Source organism: Camelus dromedarius, chromosome 22, assembly GCF_036321535.1.
Source record: "Camelus dromedarius isolate mCamDro1 chromosome 22, mCamDro1.pat, whole genome shotgun sequence".
Taxonomy (NCBI): domain Eukaryota; kingdom Metazoa; phylum Chordata; class Mammalia; order Artiodactyla; family Camelidae; genus Camelus; species Camelus dromedarius.
Window position 1 is genome coordinate 28,496,784 of NC_087457.1, and position 19,298 is coordinate 28,516,081.

General features: G+C 39.2%; 1 protein-coding gene across 3 annotated transcripts in view; it reads right to left on the reverse strand.

Moving 5' to 3' along the window:
* The window catches only part of TENM3 (teneurin transmembrane protein 3), a 2,090,952-nt gene that overhangs the window by 1,262,624 nt on the left and 809,030 nt on the right, over nt 1-19,298 (reverse strand). For all 3 annotated transcript variants that reach the window (XM_064477579.1, XM_064477578.1, XM_064477577.1), the window contains exon 5: nt 10,799-10,839. The gene's annotated coding sequence lies outside the window, so the exon portion shown is untranslated. The remainder of the gene's footprint in view (nt 1-10,798; nt 10,840-19,298) is intronic.

The window sequence follows — 19,298 nt, forward strand, 5'->3', positions numbered from 1 at the left end:
TTTTTCTTGCAAGATATCTTTAAAAAAGAAAAATATACCAATTGTGATATGTACTTTAATATGAAGGAATAATTATTTAACTGGCAATATAAAATGTGTTAGCAAGCATGATGAAAAAGGAACACTGGAAAAAAAAACAACTCTTGGAAATGTCAAATATCCCTAAAATCATTTTGAGAAGTAACTTTTTAAATGAATTTAAAGTTTCAAAAATTTCTTAGGAATATGTACCAGTGCTGGAGAAAGAAGAACTATCTAATTATGACACCACTTCCTCAGGCTGCACTGAGTTGACTTCTTTCCTTTCTCTGTAATATTTATCAGTCAATCAACACGCATTCACTGTGCCTCTTAATTCTCCACAAGCTGGAATGAACAACTTGGGTGGAGACAGAAAAACAATTTAAATGACTTAGCTGATTATTTAAACAATTAAAAAGGCTACACATTATCTATACCATTCTTTAATTTACATCTATTGGACAGGTGGGTTTTGGTTGAATATTCATAGATGAACACTTAACATAAGATAGAGACCAGTATTTCTGTGCTGAGTGGATGAAATAACTTTCTAATTTGTACATTTCATAACCCCTTGCCTGCTCAGGCATAATGATATTCCAAACAGGAAAAAATAATCAGAGTATTAGGATGTCAAAGGGCTAAGGCTGGCATCATACCACGAAAATTAAAAAGTCTTGACTTAAAACCGTGTCTGTCCCGGGGTTCTTCCCAGCGCTATCCTCACTGGTACCGCAGGGGTGAGGCTGGAGACTTTGTATTGTGCCACCAATACCCCTTCCAGGAAATTTTAAGCCTTGGCTCAGGGCTGGAACATCCTCTCCCAGGTATCTTTTTGAAAGAAAGCTCCTTAGGAAGGAGCTTTTGTACATTTAATCACCAGTCTTGTTCTGCTTATAAAAGCAGCAGCACTGGCAGGAGTCCCTCAGCCTGTGTGATTATGCGGAATCACCGGCAGTGGCCGATGAGAAGCATGCGCCCGCGCTGTGCGGCCTGAATGCGGTCTGACTGGGCCTGCACGTGTTTGCTGACTCTGGAATGGACACGGAGGGCCCCGCAGCATATGTAAACACACCCTGAGCTCTGCTAGCTGACTGGTTCTTTCACATGGCCTGAGAAAATATTTCCTTCACGTTTCCCTACACTGTTGATGATCATCTATTAATGCTTATAATATGAGGAATAGAATGAAATATATGGACTAAAGAATTTGAAGAGAAGGTAAAAATTATATACGTCCACTCCCCGCACCATCCCTCCAACACGCGCCCGGTAACTACAAGTAATTGTCTTGAATGCTATAAGCTGTCACGTGTGAGGTTCACCCTGTGCTTCTGGTCTTCATATTTGTAATCCAGAAAGGAGCCTATTAAAATTTTCACATAAACTTTGAAAGGTGTCATGAGAAAAGCTAGAACAGATTATTTTTATTTACCTTAAACAGGTCTGTTCAGGGTTCACTGTTTTGTGATTACATTCTATGTTAGTTGACACTGGAAGGGAAAACTTTTCAGTTCACCGTCACAGAAGACTAGTCCTGTATTCGTATGATGCAACAGCAGAACATTAAAAGTGCCTCGTAAATCTCTCACATGTGTCTAACTCTGCCAAAGACAAGCGATGCTTTAAAATAACAATCTAGTTCTGCGTTGGAGAGTCGGTATAAACGTTCCCTAGCTGTTAAGTCATTCTTTTTGTCTTCAGCAGATCTTTTTTAAGTTTTCATTTCGTGGTAAGCATATGATTAGCACTGGCGTTGTATAGATAACTGTGATTGATATCACCACATATACAAATCACGAGTACCACTGTTTTAGAAATCCACTTTTGACAAGCAATTAACCTAATTTCAACCATCAACAACAATCCTTAGCATCCCTTATTCATCTGAAATTAGATGAACGAGAGACGCGGACCAATGTCCTGTTGGCTACCAAAAAAAAAAAAAAAAAAGAACACATTTCCACCTCTTGATTTCATGTAATTATCAAAGACATTTATTTCAACTCCCCTGACATATGCCTACTGTTTCTCAGACATCTCTTATTTCAATATAATTATTAATTCAAACTTCTAAAAATCCGGGTCAAAATATGAATATCTTAAAAGAGTGGGCCTCTAAGTGTGACAATGATGGTGAACATTAGTTAAGTCCACGTTCGGAATTTTCACCATTAAATGAATCAATGATGCTCTACAAACTGGAGATTTACTGATTAGAAAATCAAGCAGATAATTTACTTGTCTGGCTAAACCGTTACTGAGGCAATGGCTGTTTTAGTCAAGGTCACAGTAGATTTATGTTCTATATTGTCTGCTTCATATGTTATTTTTTTGTGGAATTGAAAGTTACAGGATAGAACACAAAGACTTTCTGTTGGGACTTGGCTAGGAATTTTTCCCCTCTCAAGAATAGAAAAATAGTAGTAATTCTGGTAGACACTTCAAAAAATGATAAAAGCCATTATTTGCTCACTATAGTATTGCAGGAGATATGACAGTTTCTTAATAATCCCACTAATGACTAATGCAAGTATTATTAGGCACATATAGAAAACACTTTTCATTCAGAAAAAAAAGATTAAAAAAATTACTTATTATCAATGTACAACTGAGGAAAGAACTTTTTTGTTGTTTTTATTGTTACTATTCTCAATACAATGCTAAACTAGTGAAATTATTTTAAAAAAGTTAAAGGTCATAATTGACTTTTCTCCTTTTTGTATAATGGAGACAAAGGCAAGGGTCTACATTCTGAATAGTATTAGAGTTCCGCAATCATCGGAAAGAATCTATATACTGAAATGCTAACGCCACAATCTCTAATGGTGTTCATAAATCAAAAAGGGTTTTAAAAACTACATTTTTAACATGGCCTCTGAGACCCTCCATGATCTGGCTCCTGACTCCCATTTCAAGTTCAGATAGAACCCTCTCCCTCTTGTTTGCCACATGCTAGAAAACTCATCTTTGGTCTTCTAATCGCTTTTTTTTCCCCTGGGCTTTTGCACATATTGTTTCCTCATCTGGATTACTGCCTTCCTCCTACCTTCCTCTAATTAACTCCTAGTCAGCTTAAGTTTAAAACTCATTTTATCTCATTTAAATTACCCTTCCACTCTTTCATGCCCTGCTCTCCAAACTAGGTCAGATATCCTTGATTCGTCTACAGCACTTTTCAATAAGCAGTAATAAATGCATTTGATATCTTTGATAAACATTTTTCTAACTCATTAAAATGTCAATTCTGTGAATAGGGAGGCTATAAATATTTTGTTCACTATTACGACCCCAGTGCCTAGGTCTGGTGCAAAATATGGAAATAAATATTTATTAGATGAATGGATGGATGGAATGACAGGAGGGGACTGATGTTGATTGCTAGATGCTGACAGAATTCTGTGCTGTTTGATGTACATATTATGGAATATTTTTGATAAATATTATTGAGTACTTTTAGTTTAATTTGGTAATAAATTCTTAAACCATATCTGTCATTTACCTTAAGACATGGCTTTTAAAGGTTGGAGTAGATTTTTGCCATGTCTAACTTGCCAGATTAGCATGGAAAGTATTTCACAGGGGTGCTCACTAAGTGTTTATTAGTAAATGGTAACAATAGGTAGAAGAAAAGGCAGTTGCACATACTAAAAAACCACAAAATTCAATGCACAGCTGGTTTAACATATAGAGGTGGAGGCCATATTAGGAAAACAAAGCCACTGCTCTTGAACACAATGCAAGTGAACAAACAGCAATGGCTTCCTATCTTCAAGTTTCATAGTGATCATCCTGACTAATGACTGCTATTTTCCAAAAATGTTAAAAGAAAAATAAGTAATTTTAAATGAGAGTGTTTTTGTTTGTTTGTTTGTTTCTGCTTTAGTTTAGTTTAGTTTAGCTTAGTTTTTGAGAGGGTGGGAGATTCGATGGATTCTTGACATAAGGGTCCGGTTACTGGTTACTGCTGGCTGTTGTAGGAGCTCTTTCTCTGAAGACTGTTAAGAACTGATGACAGTTTAAGTACAGTTCTGCCTGGAGCCACAGGAACTAATTGGATGACCCTTCTACTTATCAGTTTCCACTGTGAAGAGGGCTACAGGAACTCTCCCTGGAGATGGCTCCTAGCAACTAGGACAAAACAGTCACTCGTCCAGGAACTTCAATAATCAAATGTCATGAAACTTGTTCCAAAGAAGAGCTTGTAATTTATCAACAATATTTGAAGGATCTGGAACTGTTTATATTCTATATAATCTCATTATTTTTATAGCCTGTATTAAGTTACCATTAGAACTGTGGCTATTCTAGACCTTAGTTTGATATAAATCAGTCAACAATTGGTGAAGTGGCCACAGGGTGTTGAACGTGGCATTAAATGCTTGGAACTGGTTGCTCCGCCAGGATTTTTCAATTAGTAGGACAGATAAAAACTAGTGAAAATAAACTCTTCATTGACATATAAGCAGAACTAGTACATACAGAGAAGTGCACTTAAAGAGGAGGTGAACACGAGATTCTGTAAGCACCATGAAAAATGGGAAATATTCGTGGACAAAGTAATGAAGAAGAGGCCTGGAACCTGTACAGAGAGGAAATAATATGTTTGTCAGATGGAAGGGGGATTTAGTTGAAGCTCTTGGAAAGATTTGGAAGACATTTCTTTCCAAGAGTGGGAGGGAAGATTGTATAAGCAGACAAGACGATGGATGGGATTAATGCGAACAGAGGGTGTAGATTTGGTTTATTTGCACTCAGGAAATACACTGATCCTTTGGGATGTCTGTCTGGGCTACATTAACACCTGCGCACGGTATCCTTGGCGAGGTTACAGCCTTTGTTCCCCGGAGCACCGGTCCACTCGACACTGCCGACATCAGAGCTTCTGTGTTGGCATAAGATCAGATTCAGTATAGTCCAAAGCCGAAGTTTATCACTTAGTTCAGCTATATTTTGTGCTAGCTGTGTGACTTCAGGTGAGTTACTTAAATTCTCCAGGCTTCAGTCTCTTTATCCATGAAATAAAGGCGTTGGATTGGACAGAGGTTCTCAACAGAAGCATTAATGACCCCCATAGGCTTTTGAGATTTTATGGATATGCATTTTTTGGTGTAATCATGTTTGGGTGTGCTATAATCACCCAGTGATTGAAAACTAGGGATGATAAACATCTGGCAATGCACAGGACATGGCGGATGGAGGGAAGAGTAACCTCACATTCATTGTGTACGGCTTTCTAGTGGCAAGTCTCAACGGGGAAATCCTGTTTGTAATTATCCAACCCTATAATGTAACTCCATTTAATTATGAACAAAAAATATTTCTAAGTCTTAACAGTCACAAAAATTTCCAGCAGTGCAAAACCCACATTGTGAAAGACTGCACTCTCTTTTGTTTAGAATTTTACTAAAGCTTACTCATCATTATAGAAAATCATATCACCAATGCTAATCTGTGTTGTTGCTGCACTTACACGACTGCATGCATGGTTGTGCATTCACTGTGTTCCTGTGTGTAGATGTCAGATGAAATGAGTTCACAACATCTTCTCCTGCAGTGGAACGTGCGTATGTACTTGCAGGTAGACGTATATGTCTTTCTATTACAGATTACTTTTATCTCTTCTTTATATCATTGCATCATATTAATTTTTTGAAATAATGATTATATACAGGTTAAATTTCCTGTGCATTTCAATAGGTTTGAGAATCAGTGGATTGGATACTCTTGAATAACTTTAAGCTCTCAGGTCCACAATCAGGTTTATAAATTTTACTTTGGTTAGCAAGGAAGGAGAAACTCTTAAATGATTTTTCACTAGTGATATTCATTTCACTGTCTAAATTCTAAAGTAAAGGAACGAATGACTGAAGCAGACTATATATTTATTTTAACTGTCTTTTCACTTAGTTCAACTGAGATGGGAGACTGATGTATCATCAGGAGACCAGTTCAGTACTCACTGCATCAGGTACTAGTGAGAACTCTAAAGAAATGACAAAATATCTGTTGTTCTAATAACGTGATTTAGACAGAGGCCTCATCCACAGCAGATTCCATTTTCTTTAAAGAAGGCAAGCATTGTATGTTTGTTAAGAAGTTAAGTGTTTTCCTGTTACACTAAAATTCTGTTCAATATTAGAAGACAAAACAGGACACTGAGGCATACTGATCTTTCAGAGCACGTATCATATTTCATTATTTTCACTACTTTGACATGTGGGTAATCCCCCTCTCCTTTGCCCCCTGTACACACGTACAGACCCACCAATCACTAAAGTAATTAAGTCAGGCAAGACCCTACCACCTCTACGGGGAGGATGTTGAAACGTTTTCTAAATATGATGGCACACAAATATTTTAGTAGTATAATCAATACGTTCCATTCTATAAGGCTTTCTAATTTGCACATGTCACTCCTTGAGAGTAAAGCTCAATAAAATTGGGCTTTTTTTTTTTTTACAGTCAAATGCCTCAATTTTTGTTTCATATTTCACCTCTGAAATATGATCACCTACTAACACAAAACCTATGGGGCAGAAAAGCATTTTCCCATTTTGCAAATCAAGCAGAAGCAGGATGTTTGCCAGGCTCTCCAGCAGCTCTGTACAGAGCCGGGCATTTCTCAGCCCTCTGCTAATGTGACCTTCAAATGACAGAAGTGGATCAAGAATAACACATTTTGATGGTACTTGTAAAAGTAATGGAGCTGCTGTCAAGTGCACCCAGGATGACAGTGAAACTTGAATACATAGTAGGTACTGTGGGGCTGAGAGCAGGAGCTTCTGTTTTCGCTGTAAATGTTTCCCCTCTTATTAGTGTTTTAATTTGCAAAATTATTTGACATCCAGTTTCAAGTGATCCAAAAGCAAAAGTGTAATTGGTCCAATAGAGCCACTATAATTGAAAGAAAGGTGTAACAGCCTAATAATGCTGGTTCATGCCATACTAAGAGTCATTTATTCATTCATTCAAATATATTTATCGACTACCTATGCAAAATTATGTTAGCTTTTGAGGAACATAAAATAGGGTAAAAAGCTTCATTTACACTCAAAAAGAGCTACTTGTTGAGTGTAAGAAGCTACATATATTCAGAGGAATGTTTGCTTAATGTCCTGTTTCTTACCACAAGTTTGCCCACTGAAGAAGAAAGATACCTTCAGTTTCTGGAATGCTTACAAAAGGCTTCTTGGAAGAGGTGCCATTTGAACTAGACCAGGAGAAATGAGTAATGATTCCAGCAAATGGTACTCCCGTCAAATAGAATACCCTAATATCAAGAACTCCAAACTGTCCTCTGAGGAGTAAAGAATAGTTCTGTTTCACTCCTGTGTAGGTTTGTATTAGAAAGGAAGAACAGAAGTTGGGTTGATGACAGTGCAGAGAGGGACAAGGAAAGGATAAATTATTTGGGTTATATTGAGTAGGTAACTGAAAACCAGTAAAGCACATGCTCAAAGAACATTTGTAGAAGACAAATTGGCATGGTGAATGTGACATTCCCATTTCAAGTCTGCGTTATGGGACAGATAATTTTAATAATTCTATGTCATTTTGTCATATCCTAATCATTCCCCAGTCCTGGGTAAACACAACTACAAACTCTGTTTCTGGTCCCTGCGTAAAGGATATAGTTGGTTTGGAAAGAAGTCTATGGTTACCTATCAGCACCCTTACTCCAATCCCAAAAAGCTCTCTCAAACTTGCTATTTTTTTCCATCTTTACTACCACATCCTTCGTGTATGCCCTGACAACTGCTCATCTAGGAACTTGCAAGAGCTTTCTTACTGGCTCTTACTATAAACTCTGTATCAGATTTATATCAGTATTCCCAGAATGAATGAATGAATGAATGAATGGGTGAACACTTTGAGGTAGGCTATTTTACCATGGTCCAAATCAAATACTACTGCATTTTTCTGAAGCATTAGTGATAGACAAAAGTATCAAAAGGCAATGCAAGATTGAAGAAATGAATTTCAGATCCTCATGTAGAAATAATCTATGGGTATTTAGACTGAATCCACAGGCCTCCTCTAAATATTTTGGAATTTATACTGTTCGGTATGGGAGGTTCCAAAAGTATTGTTAGAACACAGCTGAGAAACTAATGTCAATAAATACCTACTGCATGAAAAATGACACATTACAGTTCTCTCACAGCACTGACAACACAATTAGATGAAAAAATGAGGAACAAATAAATCCCAATAAAAGGAAAACTCTGATACAATAAGTGTCTTATGAATGTCTTAAATAAAAGGTTATTTTCATACTGAAGATAGGTGTCAGGTCATGTTCTGTGGAAGGGCCTGATGTTTGCAGAAGGCTTGAAGGATAAGTATGTTTGAACAGAGGCAGAAGGTAGGGAAATGGTGTTCTAGACCAGAGGAAATAGCATAATAAACATTATTTTCCATGTTGACACTCTACCAGTGGTCTGATGACGTAGGAGAGCAGGCTTCTTGGGAACAGGCAAGAAAGAGCAGAAGAAATGACAGACATGTAGTTACACCAGGGACATCAATCTGGGACCAAGTGACAAATACTCGGAAGTACACCTGGATATTAATGTGGCATAGGATTCACCTTGGAGTTACCATAATTGGTGACTGGAAGAAAATTCACTGAACATTATCTGTAATGACATCCTCTAAATTTTGGGGGGTGGGGGTGTAGATTGGCCAACAGGAGAACATATTTGAGTTATTTTTGAGTTGTGTCTTAAAGCACTAGATTGACAAGAGACAATTTTTCTGAAACAGAACAGGCTTTGAGATTCAGCACAGCATTCAAAATAACACCCCGCTGACCAAAGGACGGCAGGCATAAAAAACACAAACTCATAACGTGAAATGCTCAGAGGGATAGTTAGCACCACCCTCCATGGGGCAGCTTCATTCCGTTGGTCTTGCAAATTTATAGTCAGTGCTTCCAAGCAGTAAATTCATTAAAACCAGGAAATTGCTTAATTAGTTTAAAGTGCCAAACACTTCTAAAAATAAATGTTTGAACTACATGGATTCCAAACAAATGTATCACAGTCAGAACTGTTAGAGTGCACCTGTAATGACTGCAACATTAATGCACAACAAGAACACGTCAAACTGTGTTTTCTTAACTAGTTTCTCCCCTCTTCTAAAAAAGAACCTCCTTGTTTTAAAGGGTGTTCAATTTCTACCCACCTTCAGTCCCAATGGCTATCATTTTAAGAGCATGCAGACTTATTTCCCACCTGCTTTGTCTCTTCTTTGTCACCCAAAAATGTCTGCAGATGTGACTGTCGATTATCACACAATAGGGATGCTCCAGTGTGTTTTAGGAACCCAACACAGAGCCTGGTCTAACTGTGATACGTAAACATTACCCAAGCTCAACACTTACTTTTAATGTGTATAAAAATAAACACATTTATGCTTAATTATGAGCTGTTTTGCCAGAAAAAAATCACACTTTATTTGTATATTAAATAAAGTTCTGTCATTCTCATGGACATTTATTTTGCAAAACTAGAAAGCACATGAACAGTGAGATAACTAATATTATTACCGAAGAGCATCCCCACCACTGAGGGCCTCTGGTCTCCCTCCTCCCCACCCACACCTTTCAGGAGAGCGCAGCCTCCCCAGCTCTCTTTCCACTGAATCTGAAGCAGCAAGTACAGCCAGTGAGATACAGACTCAAGTTGCTCCTGGCACACAAATAATGAACGACACCAATCGAAGGAAGAACGGATAGGAGCATCCTCAGCGCTAAGACTAGCAGAAGCCCAGCATACGTACAACTAGTCTACTCAAGTCAGTAATTCCTATCAAGTTTAGAAAACCCAATTATCTCCCAGTAGACGCCTCATTTCTTCTAGACTTTGTGAGATACCATTTTTACCTTCTTCCAGGACCACCGCTGGGAAGCAGAACACGAACAAGGGGAAGGGTGGGAAGCCATGACACTGGGATGACTGGCTTCTCTTCCCCATCCTTAGGAATGCTTCCTGGGCTCGGTCGCTAGTTTAGTCGCGGATGTTCCCTGCAAGTGTCTCTTAATGGACAGCAAGAGGCAGCAGCCACATCTTCCATCAGCACAACGTCAACACCCCGCTGATTATATCTGCGTCGTATTACTACAGGACCCTCAACATGAAACTTAGAGCAGTCTGTGTGATATTTCAAGCAGGGAGTTTTAATTGGGGGATGCATTGAATAAACAGCCACCTCAATGATTCACTTGAACATAGCAGAGTTTTTGTGTTTGTTTTAAATGTTGTTCTAATTGGGTCCCAAATAGTTAATTAAGTATGTACATTCATTATTACCATTATTACCATTCCTAAAAGGGCATATATTGTCCACATAAATATCAAAGACTTTTTTTTTTTTATGATCAGGATGATTTCAGTCAGAACCAAGTGAATTCACGGTAACTGGCATGCAGATAAAAGAAGAAAATGTGTTTCTCAATATTTAAAGTTTTCTCACCTGAATTCATTTAGTATTTCATTTATAATAATATTATTTGTAACATTATTGAAAGGTTTCTACAGATTTGTCATAAACTTTCAGAGGGTTACTTTTTTGACACTGATATTCAGAAAACACGCATATCCACTAAATTCATAAAATCACTGAGAAATTCTCAGCAAATATAAAGTATTGCTTAGGAAAAAATATTCCTCTTGGAATTATTTTTATGCTTTATGTAAAGAAGTGAAAATAAGTAAACAGTGGAACATTTTAGCAGCTCCCAATTTTAGGAAAAGGTCATATATTTACTTACAAGGAATCTAGAAGTCAAAAGAATGAAATTCCATCGCCAGCCTGCAAATTAACAACAAAACAAAACCTAAGACGCCATTATTTTACTCAGGCCACTTAACTGAACAAAACAGAAAAAAAAATAATTATATGATTTATGATTCAATGGTATACATTTACAGCAATGATCATACTAAATTATACTGGTAACTAATAATATCACAATCCTTCTTTCCAAACATTAAACTGGGGCACATCATAAATCTATCCTTTTTTTTTAAAATGCTTTTCTTCCACATACTAAGCGGTTCAAGCTGTCAGTTCGTTTACATGCATGCTAAGGAAAACAACCAGAAGATTAATACAGTAATTGAGAATAAAACAGTGGAATTGTATTCTGAACTAGTACCGACATCTATTCAGAAACTCAGTTAAGATCACAGGAAAAAAATGATTTACTGCGTCATTGAGGTTTTCCAACAAGTTTCCACAAATCATTGCATCTAGATAGGAATCCAAGCTAATGTACAGCCTCTCAACAACCCTGAAGTAGCATCTGCAGTCTGGGTTGCAGTAAGCCACTGGGATGTCGCACTACTAATGTTTGTACTGTTGTTTTGACACTCTCCCTAGATGCTCCAACTTCGCTTCGGTGAACTCAGAGCTGGGTCTGAATGCCTCAAAGCATGGGTAAAAAGAGTTGTGGTTAAGGCACTGATTTGCAATCCTAAAACTGGCATGAAAATAGCATGGTGGTGATGCTGGCTGGACACTCACAAGGCTAAAGGCAAAATGCAACCCATAAGAATTCAAGTGTTTCTCTCTCTTGCTCTCATCATCATTTCTCTTCTATACCATAATGGCTAGGCGTACAATAATTTTATGATGAAAGATATAAATCAGATGGAAGGATCTGCATTTTCATAGCAGATACTCTGTCGGGACGTTGTCTGCTAGGCTTTTAAATGTGGTGGTGCTTATATGTGTATAATGCTGACAGCCTTGGGTTGACCTACATATGTTATCAGAAGATTTAACACTGAGTTTAGTTAAATTTCTTGGAAGTTACTATGAACGTGATGATCCCAGAGCACAACCACAGATCTCTAATCTAGGAGGAGTCTCCGACAAGGAGAGGCGTTTCAGCACGGGTAGCAGCTTTTGTACAAACTGCATGTCCCAACACTTGACAGAGTTAAGTAATACAATTGCAAAGTCAAATAACAAGAAGGGAGAGGCATTAAGAGGCAAAGAAAAGATAGAAAATTCGTGTTTTCAGATGAGATCTGGGAGGAGGAGGAGGAGTCCTCTGAGTGGGGAGACATAAGAACTCTCTAAGTTAACAGAAGCCGAAGAGAAATTGATTTAGAAAGAATAGGGGCACCGTCGTGGCGTTGAAGAGCACGTTCAGTGATGAGTCTGATTCTTGGAAACGCTGATCTGAAGGTGGAGCCGATACCTCTGAGAGTGACACACACTGTAATTTCCTCAGAAATGGAGCTACTCCTCACCCTTATTGAGACATCTACGCGACACGGTTTCAGAAGCCATGTTGAGTTGTCAAACCGAGGCAAGAGGTGAATTTAGAAGTCTCGGGAACACATGCAAGTGATGGAGTGTGACGAGAGCACTGATAGCCACGGTTATGCGTCCCAGATCAGACTCAACAGCAATGTTCGCATGTGAGAATAATACCATTGCCTTTCTTCGGTGGAAGGCAGCTTGCTGTAGCTGTACACTTTGTAAAGATGTCAATTAAAAAGTCCCTGAGAGAGGCAGAAGATAAATAAAAGAACTTGAAAGTATAGATCATTTGAAACTGTTGCAAAAAGAAGGAAATGGTGCTATTTAGTGACAGTATCTGTTTTAACAAACATTAAGTAGGAAGTTAATGTATCTCAGTGGAGTCACTGTTGGTGTCAAAATCTTTGCTTTCACAGTCAAACACAGCAGTGACCTTACATAGCAACCCGGTGTAGGAGGCAGCAGAAGGGGCAGTGCTATGCACTCTGAGGATGCTTCCCACGGTCCCAGCCACGGAGGGGAGGTAGGGCAGACTGGACAACCACACAGCTCTCAGCTTTACACGCTAGAACACACATGAGCCCCTCTGTCATCTGTCCTTGAGTTTCCTATTCTCACAAAGAGGACTTCTGACTTCTCACCACCCCACCTCTCAATCCCTCTCTCTTTTCTGGCTTCCTCTGTTCCAGGTTTTCTACAGAGGTTTCCAACACCAGCCTCACTACATAGCCGGGCTGACCAGCCTCTTTAAAATAACCCTCAGTTCTTCTCACTGGAGTCTGTGCTTCTTTGTGCTGAGAAGTTGAGTCCTGTTTCCTGACTGTGTTCATTTCTCCACCTTCTCACTGACCCACATCCTCTAGCCACCCCTTGCACCACACACCCACGCACACAGACCGATCTGCTGTGCCACAGAGCAGGAGGGAGAGAAGGTGGCCTGTGTGTAGTGACTCAACGTAAATAAATCATTCTCAGCCAATACTGCAAATATATATTTATATTACTTGAGTCTAAATTATTCCAGAACTGCACTTTAACTTTCATTTCTCTGGAATGAGGTACTTTAGCCCATCTGAGTTTATATTCTGTTCCAGATTTATATTAGCTAACCTTTTGGCACGTAAAGAACTGATTCAGTGGGAACATTTGTGAAATACAGAAAAGAGCACAGTCTATCCGGGTCTGTGATTTGTTTTGATTGCTTAGACTGTTTCCATTTTTTTCAAAATTAACAGAACGGTGCCTGGCATCTGCCAAATATAGCTCTGACAAACAGGAAGGCTTGACGAAAAGAAGCTGGCACGTGTCGAATACTGAATTCATCGGGGCAACTCTGTTCTGTTCAGACAGCGTGATGCTCCGATCGGCTGGACTCCCCATGTTAGGTGCCTATAGTTACCTTCAATTTTAAGTCATCCTTGTCAGGTTCCAGGCTCCTACCCCTCCTCTGCTACTCTCGGCCTCGATGGCCCCTCATTCACCAGCTCCCCTGCACCTATCTGGTGAATTTCCCATTTATTTATTTATTCATTCACCTTTCTATGTACCTCTAAATTAGGCATGGGGGGATTAATAAAAAGACATATGCATACTTGCTTTTTATATAATAAGGTTACAATCAAATTGTAAATCTCAGGATCTTTTCTCATGAAAAGTTTAACAAAAAATCATAGCAGCCTATGAGTAAATTCCAGATGAATGATACAGAGCTACAGAAGTGAAGAGAAACTAGGGATCATTGTGATTTATAGTAATTCATTCACTCAGTCAATACAAACTATATCAGGCACTGGGTGAAATGTTGGGAATACGAAAGTTACCAATGAAATGAAATGAAATAAACAGACCACATTCGGTTTTCAGTGGGAGGGAGACATGTCTACAGTGAAGTAGCAATGAATGCCAAGGAAAAAAGTGATGCAAGTGAGGGAAATGAAAACAGGTGGGGAGCCGTTTTCGCTTAAGATGAAATGGCTATAAAGTTCTCACAGAGAAGGTAAGATCTGAGTAAAGACCCACACAAAGTGAGAGGGTGAGTCGTGTACATATCTGAGGCAAGAGCAAGAAAGACCTTGAGATGCCTCCTCATTTCACATGACGTATTTGGCATAAAGCACTGCCGAGGAAGGTCCTTTCCTAAGGATAATATCAACCCATAGACTTTCAGGCCAGGGGTCGGGGTTATGTTACTGAGTTAACTGGGGGCAGGAACTGCCACGCTTCCTGACTTGGGGGGCACGTTGGCGATGGTGCTGGACTGGACCCCTGCCCTGGGAGAAGCTGACGATGGGGAAGGAGTCAGCAATGGGGGCAGTGGCGACAGTGGTCAGAGATGATAAGCCTGCTCTGAGCAACTCTAGTTAGGGGGAAGTAGGGCAAGTGGTCTAGTCTCAGCAGTGGGACCAGCAGGGGACTCCGAGATCCAGGCAGGTGCATACAGAGGTCCCAAGACACGTGGATTATACACCTCGTAAAAACTGGGCTCGGGCATCCTAATGGGCACTGTCAGCCTTCCTCACAAGTCAGCATTGCTGGAAGCTGTAGTTACATATTCTAGAGGAACGACAGGGGACAGAAGTTGGCCATAAGGCATTTATGACCTGCCTCTTCTGTGTCTCCTACAATGTAACACACACCGTAATAAAAATAGTGAAGCATTTGGCCAGCTCTGTTCCTTCAATCCTGTCCATCTGCCGTGCTATCCTCACCTGAAAGATAAGGTTATTAGAACATGCTCTAATTGCTTTACCAGTTCATACTGAGAGAAATAATACAATACTATGACAAAATTTCATAGAATTTTGTGCTATGGTGGTGGGTTTCACTGCTCTACCTAAACGGAAAGAAGAGTATTAAGAGCTATTTCTGACTTGGGGCAGATCACTTGATCTTGATGCATGCATTTTTTTCTTCATTAACTATCTGCAAATGAGTTTCATACGTACAACCTGAGAGGGCTTTTGTGAAGTTTATCAAGGTAATATTTATAAACTTCCCTAAAATCCCTAGCTGAAAGAGAAAATGTCATGTAATATTACTTGTCTAAAAGTGAGACCTTTTGTAAGCCTTAATTATAATTTTAAATTCCCTTATATTAAGGAATGTGAATCAATCAAATATAATGAGCAATGACTATTTGCACATTATAAGCCCTTTCAGGCCAAGAAGTGAGTCACTCGCTTCTTTTTCCTTCTTCCACAGCAGATCGCCTTATAATTGTTGATGATGGCGATGATGGTGTACCACTGCTAGTTAGTAGCAGTAACCGTAAAACTGTAGCTGTCTAGATCATGGCATACACCACTCACCTTTCTGGGAATTATTAGCAAGCAGGTCCCGTTCATAGTTTACTGACTGGGCTCAAGGTGCAGGTCAGCATCCTGCCCTTCACCTATAATCCCCGGGAGGTTTAAGTTTCCTGCCCTTGTTAATAAAGTCTACTCTTATCATTAAATAGAATTATCTTATTTGTTTAAGATCTGGTGGCATCCAGTTGGAAATAGAGTTACATGCCCCAGAGTAACGGGGGTATTTTGGGGGAAACGTTCTGAAGTCAGCAGGGACACAAACCATCTTCTACAGATTCCTGTCTGAGTCTCCGGCAGCTAGTCTATTATGTGACACGTGCAACAGCAACTACATATGGACGAGTGATGACTTTTTTTGCCATCTCTGTCTTGTTGGCAGGATCAGGCCATGCACAGAGGGATGTTTCCCTTTAATCCCTTCTTAGATTACTGTCTCCAGGTTTTCTATGTTTAGGCGTCATACATAACGTAAGTCTCTCTGTTTAGTTCTGATACTCATTCATTCATTCACTTATATTTTTTCCAGCTTTACTGAGATATAGTTGACATATAACATTGTGAAAGATTAATATGTATAGCGTGTTGATTTGATACACCTATATACTGAAAAATGATTATCACAGTAAAGTTACTTAACACATCCAGCCATCACCGCATGTAATTAACAGTTTCGGTGTGTGTGCTCACATTTGTGGTGAGAACACTTAAGATCTACTGTCCCAGCAACTTTCAAGAATATAATGTGGTATTCATAACTATAACTACCACGCTGTACATCAGAGTCCCCAGGACTTACTCAGCTTGTAACTAGAAGTTTACAGCCTTTGACCAACATCTCCCTATTTCTACCGCACCCCGGCAACTGCCATTCTACGCTCTTTTTATGAGTTTGACGTTCTACAGTCCACAAATAAGTGAGACCAAACAGCATTTTTCTTTCTCTGACTTTTTTCACTTAGTGTAACACACTCAAGGTCCATCTATGCTGCCAAAAATGGCAGGATCTCCATCTTGTTTATGGCTGAGTAGTATTCCATTATATATATATATAAAATAAATATAAAACTTTCACACTATGTATGTATATATATGTATATATGTATGTGTATACATATATATGTACATATGTATATGTGTATACACATACATATATCACATTTTCTTTTCATCCACCCAGGGACACTCAGATTGTTACCATGTTGTCTTGGCTATTGTGAATAATGCAGCATTGAACATGGGGGTACAAACCATCCTACCTAAAAGTTCAATCTCTCATTCCCTCTCCTGCTTTACTTTCCTTCATAGCACTTACTTTCAATGTAGTATTACATGTATTGGTTTGTTTTCTGTCTTTCTGCATGAGCCACAAACTCCATCTATGTAGGGGCTTCTTTTTCTACTGTATCTCACTCATTTAAATAATTTCTGGCAGAGAGCAGGCACCCGATTCCTACTTACTGGAGACACAGCTAAATAAATGAATATGTATAAAGGTAAACATATTAGGACAAATCTCAGGTTGAATGATTCAAAAATAAAACCTAGCATTAAAATCTCTCCCTCATTCAATCTTGAACTTTCTAAATGGGAAAAAAAAAATGGTGAGAAAAAGACAAACAAGGAGCTAAAGCATTAAGCCAGTGAAGGCTGAAGACTGAAGGCAAGAGAGGAGAGACTGTCCTGTCTTATTTGAATGTAAAGCTTTAAGGAATCTGAGGTTGTTCTCACTGAAATGCATTGTTCTTTGTAGGGAGTAGAAATTCTTGCTTTTCAACTCTGATTAAAAGATGGGCTTCCTGCCATGCCCCAAGATCACCAGATGAGATCTTTGTTGGCTAATGGGAGGCAAGGCGGTTGGTCCATAAGCCAGTGCCTTCCTCGGAAGACTCCCCGCCTCTGGTTCCCTGCGGGCGGAGCACCCCAGCTGATCTCAACTGCCCTGAAGCTGCCCGGGGAGGAAGGCTGATCGCTAAGTGGGGAGGGCCCAACCATTTAGTGCTTTATAGACCACAGACGATGGCCCTCAGGAGCAGGCTGGCAGGCGGGACTGACTGCAGCGCGCTGATGGAACGTGCTCCTCGCAGCTCAATCCACACAGCAGTCAAACGGCCCCCATCCCGCCCTAGGTGCCACTTCTGGATTTCTTCCAAAGGAGTGCGAGTTGCTTAACCCAACGACAGCATGAAGTTGCACAAACCCAGCACCGCTCTCTAGGTCTGAAGTGTACTGAGTTCACAACTAGTCTTTTTGACGGGAATCATAGAGTTTTATAACCAATTAGAAATTATTTTTAAAATAAGATGCTTCCCTGCCAAACAGTAAAGTTATTCATGATGCTGTAAACCTTCCAAGTACATTCTGACAAGTTTATTTATTGAAAACAATCAGAAAACCCAGAAATGCAATTGCTAATATCTGAACAGAGCTTTCAAAAGACAGTTTTCACTAAGAAGCCAGGTGAAGTTTCCTTTTCCAAATTTCCAGAAGTACATCATAATTTTCTAATTAATATGTGATTTTTATAGTTCACCTATATTTTTTATCTGTACTATCCTATACATTAATGAATAAATACCACTTAGTGCTGTGGTAGTGTAAATTTGAATACAATAATAGTTCATTAAAAAGTGAATCACTTTCCCTTTCATCTCAGGAAAGTTATAAAAATGTGCCCTTCAAAAATGGATAGGTAAGGGCCTGTTACACAAACCTGATGTGTGCTCTACAAGCCTGTTCCTCATATGTGAACATATTAAGGTGTAAATGCACCAATGATGTATGTCATGTGTCTTATGCTTTCTGTATATATTAGCACGCTCGATCTTCACAACACCCTTGGAATTCTTATCCTCTTTGCAAAGGAGGCTACTGCGACTCGGAGAGTTTCAGTAATTTGGCTACAAACATTAAACGAGTGGTAAAGTTGGAACTGGGTTTCCAATCATGTCTGGCCTTCTCTCTGCTCCGTGTCACCTCCTTACCACTGCTCATCGTGTCTCTGGGCCTTTTCTCCCAGCCCTTCTGTTTGTGCACGTTACCCATGTTGGAGCGATGCTGTGTCACCTGGGCCACACTTTTGATCCTATAATTCACTTAAAAATGTCCTCAAATCCCAATGTCAGAACATACAGGGATGAAATTATGCAAAGATGCATAATGCTGAGTCCTCTCTAAAACTCTGAACTATGAAGAATATTTTCTAAATACATACGCGGCTATCTGTAAAACCAGGAATGAAATCAAACATCTAACAAAGACACGAGGGATAAGATTACTCTCAGCACGGTGCGACACAAGGGAACTTCTCACAGCAAAGATTCAGATGACTAAGCAAGTGTTCTTATTTTGTGTCTGATACCTGGATACATAATACAACTGTTGTATCTGAGTTTTCTAGATGTGCTGATTGAGAGAATGATATTCCAGAGCTATGTTAATAGTCCAAGATAGGAGTTGGAAATCACATGGAGCTACTGAATACTTGAAATGTGGCCGGTCTGAACCGGGATGTGCTATAAACATAAAACGCACACCAGACTTGAAGACACCATACAAAAGAAAAATGTAAACTACTTCATCAATCACTGTTACACTGATTGCATACTGAAACGCTCTTTTGGATGTATCCAGTAATACGCACTGTTAAAATTAGTTCACTTGTTTCTTCTTATTTTTCGAAAACTGCTACTA